Raw genomic sequence first — 12,147 nt, 5'->3', positions numbered from 1 at the left:
TCAGCACCATACCTGCCCTTCTGGGTATTTTTGTTCTCACCGTCATTCAGAGCAGCCAGGCACTCATGGTCAGAGCACATCCGTCTCATGGGACAACGGTACCCTTAGGAAGATTCTCTATTCTCACCTTCACTCAGAACATTTGGAGTCTACTTAGAGTGCTCTCTTTGATGTGGAACAGTGAACCCCACTAAGGAAATGCCCCAACTTCAGCACTTTCGCTGCTGTCTTTCAGAGCAGATGTAGCGCTGTCCTGGGGTACAGCGAGCAGTGCTCTACCTTGGGGCACCCTTGTCACCTGCCCAGATTTCTCTGGAGACAGACGTGTTGGATCACCAACCCCTTCATTTTCTTCTACTGAGAGAAACAATGTCTCAGCAAAAGCTATCTAGAAATGGTGGGTGACCGCCCATTGCCATTAATGGGAAGAGGCTCAGCCCCTCTAGTTATGTCAAACAAACTTAACCTACACTCTGTCCTCCTAGAGCGAGCTGAAGCCCAGTAGCTCAGCACGTTTGTGTATGTGTAAAATGGTGCAGTTGCAGATGAGGCTGATCAGAAGTCAACACACTGGCCACGAGAGGTTCCACTGTGGAAGGAAGAAAGAGATCAGTAAGTATCAACCATGTCATACCTAGTTGCAACTGTTAGCCTGGCACTCTTGGGCTATGGGCCAGTTTTCCTCTATTCTTGGGTGGGCAGGAGCTCCTGCTGCCTAAAGCTGTCCCCTTTTGCACTTGCATCACCCATTTGCCTCAGTGGGCTCTTTTCTTTCTTGCCGGATTAAATAATATATAACATATAATGACATTTTACATCATAATGTAAAATTATATATTATGGAATATCTGTATATTACATGTATACATTATATATTACATAAACTACATGTAATATTATACATTATAATATATAAGGATATACCACATCCTATTTGCTGAACCACAGAACTTTGGAAAGTTAAGCCTGACTCAACACATCACCACTCATACAAGTCAATTTTTCCTCCACAGTTGAGTAAAAGAACGAAGATGTATGAGCAGCAGGTTAATTAATGAGAACAAGAAAAATGTGGTATAAGCCAAACTTTACAACTGCATGTGCTGATGTCTGAAACTTCTACTTTAGATGTAAGGGATGGTGACCATGAGGAAGTGAAGTTCAGAGGAGAGAGAGATGGGTGGCCCTCTCCCATCACTCCAATTTCACTGTAGGTCAGATCATCCCTAATGTGCATTCGGAAAACACACTTAATAATTTTTAAAAATAATTAAATGTCTCATTTGCATCTTTCTCTTTAATTTGGACTCAGGCAGTCATCCCCACACATTCATAACTCGAGAGGATGGCTGTGGCATCTAGGCTCTTGTGCCTAGAGGAACAAAGGAAGAAAAAGCTCACCACTGCTCTGTAATTATTGGAAATTTTAGGTCTAGAATGCTTCATCTAGGAGTGTTTTCATGCTCTATAAAAATTCAGAAAAAAATCTCTCTTCAAGGGAATAACTAGATATAGCCTCTTTGGAAAAAAAATTGGTCTGGCATTCCTCTAAACCGCTAAACTAGCAAATCACAATAGTGATCATTTCACCCAGTTCTGGCTGGCTGTAGAGTCCTGCTGTCTCCACTAAACTTAATTCTTGAAAATATGGTATTTTCTAAGACAATCCATATACTACAAGAACTATCTGAAGCTGGGAAAAAAGAAAAACCTAAGCCTTTCCTTCATCTTTTACTTACTATTTTATTAAATATTTATTCAGCTGATGATTCTACTCTAGACATTGTGCTGCTAGAACCCTAATAAGAGAGAGTTGAGAGACATCTCTTGCCTGAAAGGAATTTACAAATACAGTAGGAGAGACGGAAGAAGATACCAAGGTTAAAACTGGAGGGGTTGTTGGTAGGGATATGGGAGCAGGTAAGAAAGACATAAAATGAAGAATTAATGCCAATTCCTCAGAAACTCCCCCCAAAAAAGAAGATGAGGGGACTTCCAATTCCACACTTAAGGAGGTGGGAAGTCACTACTCCGTCCTAACAAGGAAAAAAGCTGAACAGACTGAAAAATCAACCATTCTTCTTAGATCTGTGAGAGGTGAGGACACAGGGCCAACTGCTGGCCCTAAGATTGGAGAGGCAGGTGAATACAGGGAGTCATGGTTTACTACAACAGAGACTTTTGAGTGGAGGGGAAGTAAACACACCTCGTCCAGTCTCCTTGAATATATAAAGACATAATATAGAAATGCAGCTCTCTCCAAACTGCATGTAGGCGAACAAATGTTTAACTTCAGACACCCATCATTTGGTCTATAAATACAGCCTTTATGGGGACGGTCAGTTCGAAGTCTCACCTGAGGGGAGGATGATCCACCCAGGGCTTTCAGTCGGGACTCCAGCCTAGCCGTCTCCACGGGGCTTCCCCAGCTAATGAGGTTGGATGTTGTAAGTACCCGATTTGATGTAACTCTGTTTTATTCTCCTTTACTGCTTACTATTGCCCTCAACTATGTGCAGATTTCCCTTTTCTACTTTCTGTTTCTATGAGATTTTTATAACATCAGTAAAGTGTTTTTCCCCGTTGAAACTGAGAGTCTGGCTGCCATGAACCTTTTCTTTAGAACAAAAACTTGAACTGTTGTTGACAAATTTCTGGAAGCACGATGTGGACAAGTCTGTAAGTTAAAAACTCCTGGGGGACCTCCACAGGAAGGCTCCTATAGTGAGTAGTATTTCCAGGAACTTGACCAGGTTCTCACAGTAAATATCAGAGAAAAATCCTCTTGTGCTCTGACGTACGTGGGGTTGAGAGGGATGAGGAATTATTTTTTGACATATGCCAGAGCCCTCTGTTCTTAACAAGGCCTACCCTCAGGAGAAAATACTTAATCACAGCCTAAGTGACCTTAGGGAGGAAAACACACAACTCCAGTCAGCTTGAGCCTTCCACATTATTGGAGAAGGGAAATGCCCCACTCTAGTCCATGCTAAGCCTTCCATGGGGAGAAGGGAAATAGCCAACTCCAGCCCATTCTAGCCATCCTGTCCCACCTAAGAGGGAAGAAAAACACCTGAGAAACACTTGTGAAGTTCACAGTGGTGTAGTGTAGTGAAGCGTAGGCTTACTGAAATACTAATTACAGGACTCTCGAATGCTTCTCTTCCCCCGACACATTACCACCACATTACTAAAGGCCTATTTACAGCAGTTCCTTTTACCCAAGACATCATGTTGGCCTATCAAAAAAAACATTACAAGGCATTACTAAAATAAGGCATTAGAAGAAAACATTACTAAAAGACCAAACAAAAACAAAAACACTTCCCACACACAGCTTGACAATAGAAAGCAAGCAACAGAACCAAAATAGCAGGGATGTTAGAACTGTCAGACCAGGTTTTATTTTTTATTTTTAAAGATTTTATTTATTTATTTGACAGAGAGCAAGATAGCGGGAGAGGGAACACAAGCAGGGGAAGTGGGAGAGGGAGAAGCAGGCTTCCCACAGAGCAGGGAGCCCAATGCGGGACTTGATCCCAGGACCCTGGGATCATGAACTGAGCTGAAGGCAGACACCCAATGACTGAGCCACCCAGGCGCCCCATCAGACCAGGTTTTAAAACAAGTATGATTGATATGCTAAGAGCTCAAATGGGTAAAGTAGACAGCATGCAAGGACAGATAGGTGATGTAAGCAGAGAGATGGAAATCTTAAGACAGCACCAAAAACAGACTACTATTCTGTCCTAACAAGGAAAAAACCTGAACAGACTGACAAATCAACCACTCTTCTTAGATCTGTGAGATAAAAAACACTGTAACAGAAATGAAGAGTGCCTTTGATGGGCTTACTAGAAGACTGGACATAGCTGAAGAAAGAAATCTCTGAGCTTGAGGATATCTCAAGAAAAACATACAAAACTGAAAAGCAAATAGAACAATGACTGTAGAAAATAAAATAAAATAAAAAGAACCGAATAATCGACAAAGTGGGACAACTACAAAGGTGTAACCTACACATGATGGGAATACCAGAAGGAGAGAAAAGAGAGGAAGAGAAGAAATATTTTAAACAATAATGCCTGAGAATTTCCCCCAAATTAACATCAGACACCAAACTAGGGATGGATATCCAGGAAGCTCAGAAAACAAGGAGGATAAACGCCATAAAATTACACGTAGGCATATCATTTTCCAACTACAGAAAATCAAAGACAAAGTCTTGAAAGAAGCCAGAGGCACTGGGTGTTATATGCAAACAAGGAATCATGGGACACTACATCAAAAACTAATGATGTACTGTATGGTGACTAACAAATTGTAATTAAAAAAAAAAAAAAGGAAGAAAAGAAAAAGAAAACATATAACCAAAAAAAAGAAAGAGGCCAGAGGCGGGGGATAAAAGAATAACAAAGAATTACATCTGAGTCTCTTCAAACACTGTGCAAATGAGAGTGGAGTGAAAAAGTTAGTGCTGAGAGGGCGCCTGGGTGGCTCAGTCGTTAAGCGTCTGCCTTCGGCTCAGGTCATGATCCTGGGGTCCTGAGATCGAGTCCCGCATCGGGCTCCCTGCTCGGCAGGAAGCCTGCCTCTCCCTCTCCCACTCCCCCTGCTTGTGTTCCTGCTCTAGCTATCTCTCTCTCTGTCAAATAAATAAATAAAATCTTAAAAAAAAAAAAAAGTTAGTTCTGAGAGAAAAAAACCACTAAACTACAACTCTGCAGCCCACGAAATTGTGCTTTGAAAGTGAAGGAGAAATACTCTCTCAGACAAACAAAAATTGAAGGAATTTGTTTCCAATAGACCTGCCTGGCAAAAAATATATTAAAAGAATTTCTTTAGCGAGAAGGAAGATAATATAGGACAGAAACTCAGTTCTACTCAAAGAAAGGATGAATGCCAAAGAAGGAATGAGTGAAGATAGAAATTTTTTCATTTGTTCTTTGGTAATTGTTCTAACAGATAGCAGTTTGTTTAGAAATACTACTAATAAAAAAATACTAATAATCAATAATTTGATTATGTGTGGTTATCTATCATCTATCCGTCTATGGTTATATGTGCTTATATATAGATGAAATGATTGACAGCAATGAAACAAGGCATGGGAGGGAGTAATTTGGATTATTTTGTTATTATAAGCTACTCACACTACCCGTGAAGTGGTATAGTGTTACTTGAAGGTAGACTTGGGTCAGTTGTAAATGTATATCACAAACTCTAGGGCAACCACTAAGAGGGAAAAAGAAATATGCTTGATATGTTAAAAAAGGAAAGAAAACGGAATCATATAAAATGCTCAATTGTGGCAGAAAAAGAGTAGAAGACAAAAAATAGGAACATAGAACAAGGTCAATAAATAGAAAACAGTAACAAATAAGATCAATATTAATCCAACTATGTCTATGAAGGGTGAAATAAAATGGAGTCGCTTATGTCAGGGGGTTTTAAAATGGAGCCAGGAAGCCATTAAGGAGATGGGCTTTTAATGCAGGTCCCCACCAGGTGGAAACTAGAACACTTCAGTTGGGCCAAACTACAAATACTCCAAGGACTCTGCACAAACACCTGCACCTTGCTACAGTAATAGACCTGTTTTTGCTGAGTGATAGCTTTAGCAACCAATTATGTTTGGCCAAGATTAGTTTTCTGCTGCCAAAACCAATCAAAATTCCTTGTAAACAATGTGTACACCCATTTCTTTTTGACTTTAAAAAACCCCCATTGTATTCTTTTCTTTCTTTCTTTCTTTTTTTTAAGATTTTATTTATTTGACAGAGTGTGACACAGCGAGAGAGGGAACACAAGCAGGGGGAGTGGGAGAGGGAGAAGCAGGCTTCCCGCTGAGCAGGGAGCCCAATGTGGGACTCAGTCCCAGGACCCCGGGATCATGACCTGAGCGGGAGACAAATGCTTAACTGATTGAGCCACCCAGGGGTCCCCTAGGTTGAGTTTTTTTTTTTAAGATTTATTTGACAGAGAGAGACACAGCAAGAGAGGGAACACAAGCAGGGGGAGTGGGAGAGGGAGAAGCAGGCTCCCCACTGAGCAGGGAGCCCGATGTGGGACTCGATCCCAGGACCCTGGGATCATGACCCGAGCTGAAGGCAGACGCTTAACGACTGAGCCACCCAGGCGCCCTCCCGTTGTATTCTCTTCTTGTTAAGCTCTGGTATTAGGGTAATGCTGGCCACATAGAACAAGTTAGGGAAAATTTCCTTCTTTTCTATTTTCTGAAAGAGTGTGCAGAACACTGGCAAAATTTCTTCCTTATATGTTTGATAGAATTCGCCAGTAAAACCATTTGGACCTGCAGTTCTTTTCCTAGAAAGGTTATCCTTTCCATAGCTTTCAGATCTGTATTCATGATGCAGTCTTATTCATATTTCTAGTTATTTGGGGTTTTTTTTACAGCTTTACTGCGATATAGTTCACATACTCATACAATTTACCGCATTAGAATGTAAGTTCAATGGTTTGTAGTATATTCACAGATATGTGCAACTGTGATGTCAACTCACACTCTTGTGTATTTCTCGCCTACTCTTCCGCTATCTCCGCACTTCACTTCTGACACCAGACGTGTAGGTTTTCTACACACCAAGCAATTCTCCAATTCTCAGTGGAGTCCTACAAATTTAGCTCAGTTCTGACACTGTCTACCCAGAGACTGTGTCAGATCCCTTAGGTTAAGAGCTCAGTCCAATCACAAGTCTCAGGCTCTCACCCGTTCTCCTGACTGGCCGTAATTTGGAGGTTCCCATGACTTTCTCCACAGGTTCAGTTTAATTCGTTAGAGCAGCTCACAGAACTCAGGAAACCAGTTTACTTACTAGATTACCAGTTTATTATAGAGGATATTAAAAGATATGAATGAACAGCTGAGGAAGAGATACATAGGGGAACCTAGTTGGTATATCACTGTGGCTTTGATTTGCATTTCCCTGATAACTAATGCTGTTGCACATCGTTTCGTGTGCAAATTGGTCATTTACATGTCTTCCTTAGGGAATGTCTATTTAGATATTTTGCCTATTTTTCAATTCTTTTTTTTTCTGTCTATGTCCTTTTATTAATGAGTTGTGTTGCTTACATACCTATGGATATAAGTCCCTAATCAGATATATGATGTGTACATATTTTCTCCCATTCTGTGGGTTTTCTTCTCAATTTCTTGATGGTATCCTTTGAAGCAGAAAAGTTTTAAATGTTGATGTAATCCATTTTATCTGTGTTTTTTCTTTTGCTTGTGCTTTACTATCTTACCTAAGGATCCTTTGCCAAATACAACAAACAAAAGGTCGTGAAGATTTACCCGCATGTCTTCTAAGAATTTCTTCTATAAAGTTCTTAACTTAAACATTTGGGTAGTGGATCCATTTTGAGTTAAATTTTGTATATGGTGAAAGATAATAGTGGGGCGCCTGCGTGGCTCAGTCAGTTAAGCGTCCAACTCTTGATTTCAGCTCATGTTGTGAGCTTAGCATCCTGGGATCAAGCCCCACATTGGGCTCCTTGCTCAGCAGGGAGTCTGCTTGAGGATTCTCTCCCTCTGCCCTTCCTCCCACTCACTCTCTCTCTCTCTCAAATAAAGAAATCTTTTTTAAAAAAGAAAGATAATGGTACAACTTTATTCTTTTGCATGTGGCTATCCAGTTAGTTGCTCCACCACCATTTATTGAAAAGACTGTTTCTCCTTATTGAATGGTCTTAGCACCCTTATAAAAAATAAGTTGACCATAGATATATGAGTTTATTTCTGGACTCTTATTACATTGATCTATATATCTACCTTTATGCCAATACCACACTGTCTTGATTAACACTGCATTGTAGTAGCTTTTGAAATAGAAAAGTGTGAGTCCTCTTACACTGTGCTTTTTCAAGATCTTTGGCTAATTGAGGTCCTTTGCAATTCCTTATGAATTTTAGAATCGGATTATAAATTTCAACAAAGAAGTCAACTGGGATTCTAAAACAGGGATCATGTTGAATCTGTAGGTCAGTTTGGGAAGTGTCACCATCTTAAATCAAGTCTTATTCATGAACATGAGGTTTTTCATCTTATTTAGAGCTTTTAAAATCTCTTTCAACAACGTTCTTGTAGTTTTCAGGAAACTTTCTTGTTTCATTTATTCCTAAATATTTTATGTTTATGATGGCATTGAAAATGTTTTCTTAATTTCATTTTTTATTGGTTCACTGCAAATATACAGAAATACAATTGATTTTTGTATATTGATTTGTATCCTGTAATCTTGCTGAAATTATTTATTAGTTTTAATTTTTTTAGTGTATTCTTTGGATACTCTCTATATAAGATGCATATCATCTGTGAATATAGTTTTTCTTATGCTTTTTCAATTTGGAAGGCATTTTTTTTTTCTTTCTCTTGCCTAACTGCTTTGGCTAGAAAGTCCAGTAAAATATTAAGTAAAAGGGGTGAGAGTGGACATTCTAATCTTGTTCCTCAACTTAGAGATAAAGCATCCATCTTTTACCTTTTTTTTTTAAAGATTTTATTTATTTATTAGAGAGAGAGAATGAGAGAGAGAGAGCATGAGAACGGGGAGGGTCAGAGGGAGAAGCAGACTCCCCGCCGAGCAGGGAGCCTGATGTGGGACTCCATCCCGAGACTCCAGGATCATGACATGAGCTGAAGGCAGTCGCTTAACCGACTGAGCCACCCAGGCGCCCCTACCTTTTTTTTTTTTTAAAGATTTTATTTATTTATTTGACAGAGACACAGCGAGAGAGGGAACACAATCAGGGGGAGTGGGAGAGAGAGAAGCAGGCTTCCCACTGAGCAGGGAGCCCGATGTGGGGCTCGATCCCAGGACCCTGGGACCATGACCTGAGCCGAAGGCAGACGCTTAACGACTGAGCCACCCAGGCGCCCCCATCTTTTACCTTTAGTGTGATATTTGCTGTGGGTATTTGTCCATGCCTTATCAGCTTGAGGAGGTTCACTTTTATGCTTTGTTGAGCTCTTTTATAATAAAAGGATGTTGGATTTTGTCACATGCTTGTTCTGCATCTGTTGAGATGATCATGTGATTTTTTAAAAAAATTCCATTGATATGATGTCTTGCAATTAATTATAATTGATGTTTGTTAGTTTTACATGTACAACATAATGATTTGATATTTGTATGTATTGCAAAGTGATAACAAGTCTAGTTAATGTCATCACCACAGAGTTACATTTTTTTTTGTTGCTGTGACAAGGACTTTTAAGATCTACTCTCTTACAAACCTTCAAGTATACGATACTATGCATTATATACCCAGGATTTATTTTATAACTGGAAGTTTGTACCTTTTGACTATCTTCACCTTCACTCATTTTGCACACCTCTAACCCCTACCTCTGACAAATACCAATCTATTCTCTTTATATAGGAGTTCAATTTTTTTAGATTGCACATATAAGTGAGATCATAATGCTATTTGCCTTTCTCTGACTTATTTCATTTCGTGTAATACCCTCAAGGCCCACCCAGGTTGTCACAAATGGCAAGATTTAGTTCTTTTTTTTAGGGCTGAATAATATTCCTATCCATTCATCTTCTTTATCCATTAATCCATTGATGGACACCTTGGTTGCTTCCATGGCCTGGCTATTGTGAGTAATGCTGCAGTGAACATGAGGGTCAGATATCTTTTCAAGATAGTGTTTTCCTTCTCTTTGACAGATATCCAGAAGTGAAATTGCTGGATCATATTGTAGTTCTACTTTTAATTTTTTGAGGAACCTCTATAGTTGTTTCCATACTGACTACACCAGTTACATTCTCACCAACTGTGTACAAGTGTTCCCTTTTCTCACATCCTCACCAACACTTATTACTCCTTGTCTTTTGATGATAGCAATTCTAACAGGGTCTAAGGTGGCATCTCATTATGTATGTTTTTCCTCACTGTGGTTTTGATGCATTTCTCTGATAATTACTGATGCTGAGCACCTCTTCATGTACCTGTTGGCTATCTGCATGTCTTCTTTGGAAAAATGTCTATTCAGGTCCTCTGCTTATTTTTATTATTTTTTTTTAATTAAAAAAATTTTAGAGGCGGGCGCCTGGGTGGCTCAGTCATTGAGCGTCTGCCTTCGGCTCAGGTCATGATCCCAGGGTCCTGGGATCGAGTCCCACATCGGGCTCCCTGCTCTGCGGGAAGCCTGCTTCTCCCTCTCCCACTCCCCCTGCTTGTGTTCCTGCTCTCGCTATGTCTCTCTCTGTCAAAAAAATAAATAAAATCTTACAAAAAATTTTTTTTAATTTAAATTAAATTTAGTTAATTTAGTTAAATTAGATTTAAATTTAGTAAATTTAGTTAAATTAAATTTATATTAAAAATTTTTAAATTTTTTATTTAAGTTCAATTTCGTTAACATATAGTGTACTATTAGTTTCAGGGGTAGAATTTAGTGCTTCATCAGTTGCATATAACAACCAATGCTCATTACATCAAGTGTCCTCCTCAATGACCATCACCCAATTATCCCATCCTCCCACCTATCTCCCCTCCAACAACACTGTTTGTTTCCCAGAGTGAAGAATCTCTTATGGTGGTACCTGGGTGGCTCAGTCGTTAAGCGTCTGCCTTCGGCTCACGTCATGATCCCAGGGTCCTGGGATTGAACCCCTCATCAGGCTCCCTGCTCAGCGGGAAGCCTGCTTCTCCCTCTCCCACTCCCCCTGCTTGTGTTCCCTCTCTCGCTGTCTCTCTCTGTCAAATGACTAAATAAAATCTTAAAAAAAAAAAAAAAAAGAATCTCTTGTGGTTTGCCTCCCTCTCTGTTCTTATCTTATTTTTCCTTCCTCTGCTCATTTTTAAATCAGATTGTTTGGTTTTTTGTCATTGAGTTGTATGAGTTCTTTATATATTTTGGATATTAATTTTTTTTTATCAGATATATGATTTGCCAATATTTTTTTCTCACTCAGCAGGTTGGCTTTGCATTTCATTGATTTTTCCTTTTTTTTTTGTGCAGAAGCTTTTTGGTTTGATGTAGTTCCACTTGTTTATTTTTACTTTTGTTGCCTTTGCTTTTGGTGTCAAATCCACAAAATCATTGCCAAAACTATATCTAGATATGAATACAGATATACATATGTGTCTATATATCATCTGTATCTATGTCTCTATCTCTATCTGCACTTATGTCTCTATATATCATATGAGTGGACTAGAAAAGTTAATATTGGTAAGTAGTCATTTTCAGCCAGGACTTTAAAAGCTGGTTGTGGAATTACTATATGAGATACATTGCAGTCCTTGGCTTTTAAGCCAGGGTGCATACTTCACTCACCTGAAACGCACCTGCTCTCCTTGCCTCTGGAAGAAGATCACTCATAGATAGCTGTGTAATCAGCTGCAAGGCTCAACTAGGAGAGAAATGCCCAATATTGCTGTGCTGACAATTGTCGGTCTCTGCAAATGTAGGAGGTAAGAAAGAGAAACAGAAGGCATGCAGATGAAGCAGAAGTAAAGCTGACTATTCAGAGATACGTGATCTACAGAAAACATTATGTGTATGTAGAAAACTCAAAGGAATCTGCAAAGAAACCACCAGAAGCAAAAAGTAAACTTAGCAAGGTCCCAGTAAACGTAGAGAGAGAGAGAAGGAAGTGTATTTTCCATGTACTACTAATTACCTATTTAAAAGACACTATTTAAAATAACATTGACAAATCTCATAAAATTAGGAATAAATTAACGAAAGCTGTGCAAGATCCGTACACAGAAAACTACAAAACAGTAGTTGCAAACTTTCTCTGTAAAGGGCGAGAGAGCAAATATAAGTTTTGTGGCTTACATATGGTCTCTATCGCATATTCTTCTTTTTTATAAGAAGTGTTATAGCTCTTTAAAAATATTAACACAATGCTTAGTTCACCAGCCTCACAGGCTATGAGCCGAATTTGGCCCATAGGCTATAATTCGCTGTTTCTCGCTACAAAACATTGTTGAGACACAATTAAAAAGACCTAATTATATACAGTTAGGTCCCGTGCAGTGGACTGCAAAAATTAATATACTGTTGTCAGTTTCAAGCAGGATCCTGAAAACTGGTCTTCGGAATGATTTCAAAAGTTATTGGTGCCCTTAGGGCACAAGGCTTTGAAGCCAGGATGGATCCTT

This window comes from Mirounga leonina, unplaced genomic scaffold, assembly GCF_011800145.1.
Source record: "Mirounga leonina isolate KUSES-001 unplaced genomic scaffold, KU_Mleo_1.0 Mir_177, whole genome shotgun sequence".
Classification (NCBI taxonomy): domain Eukaryota; kingdom Metazoa; phylum Chordata; class Mammalia; order Carnivora; family Phocidae; genus Mirounga; species Mirounga leonina.
Note: the sequence above shows the minus strand (reverse complement) of the source record.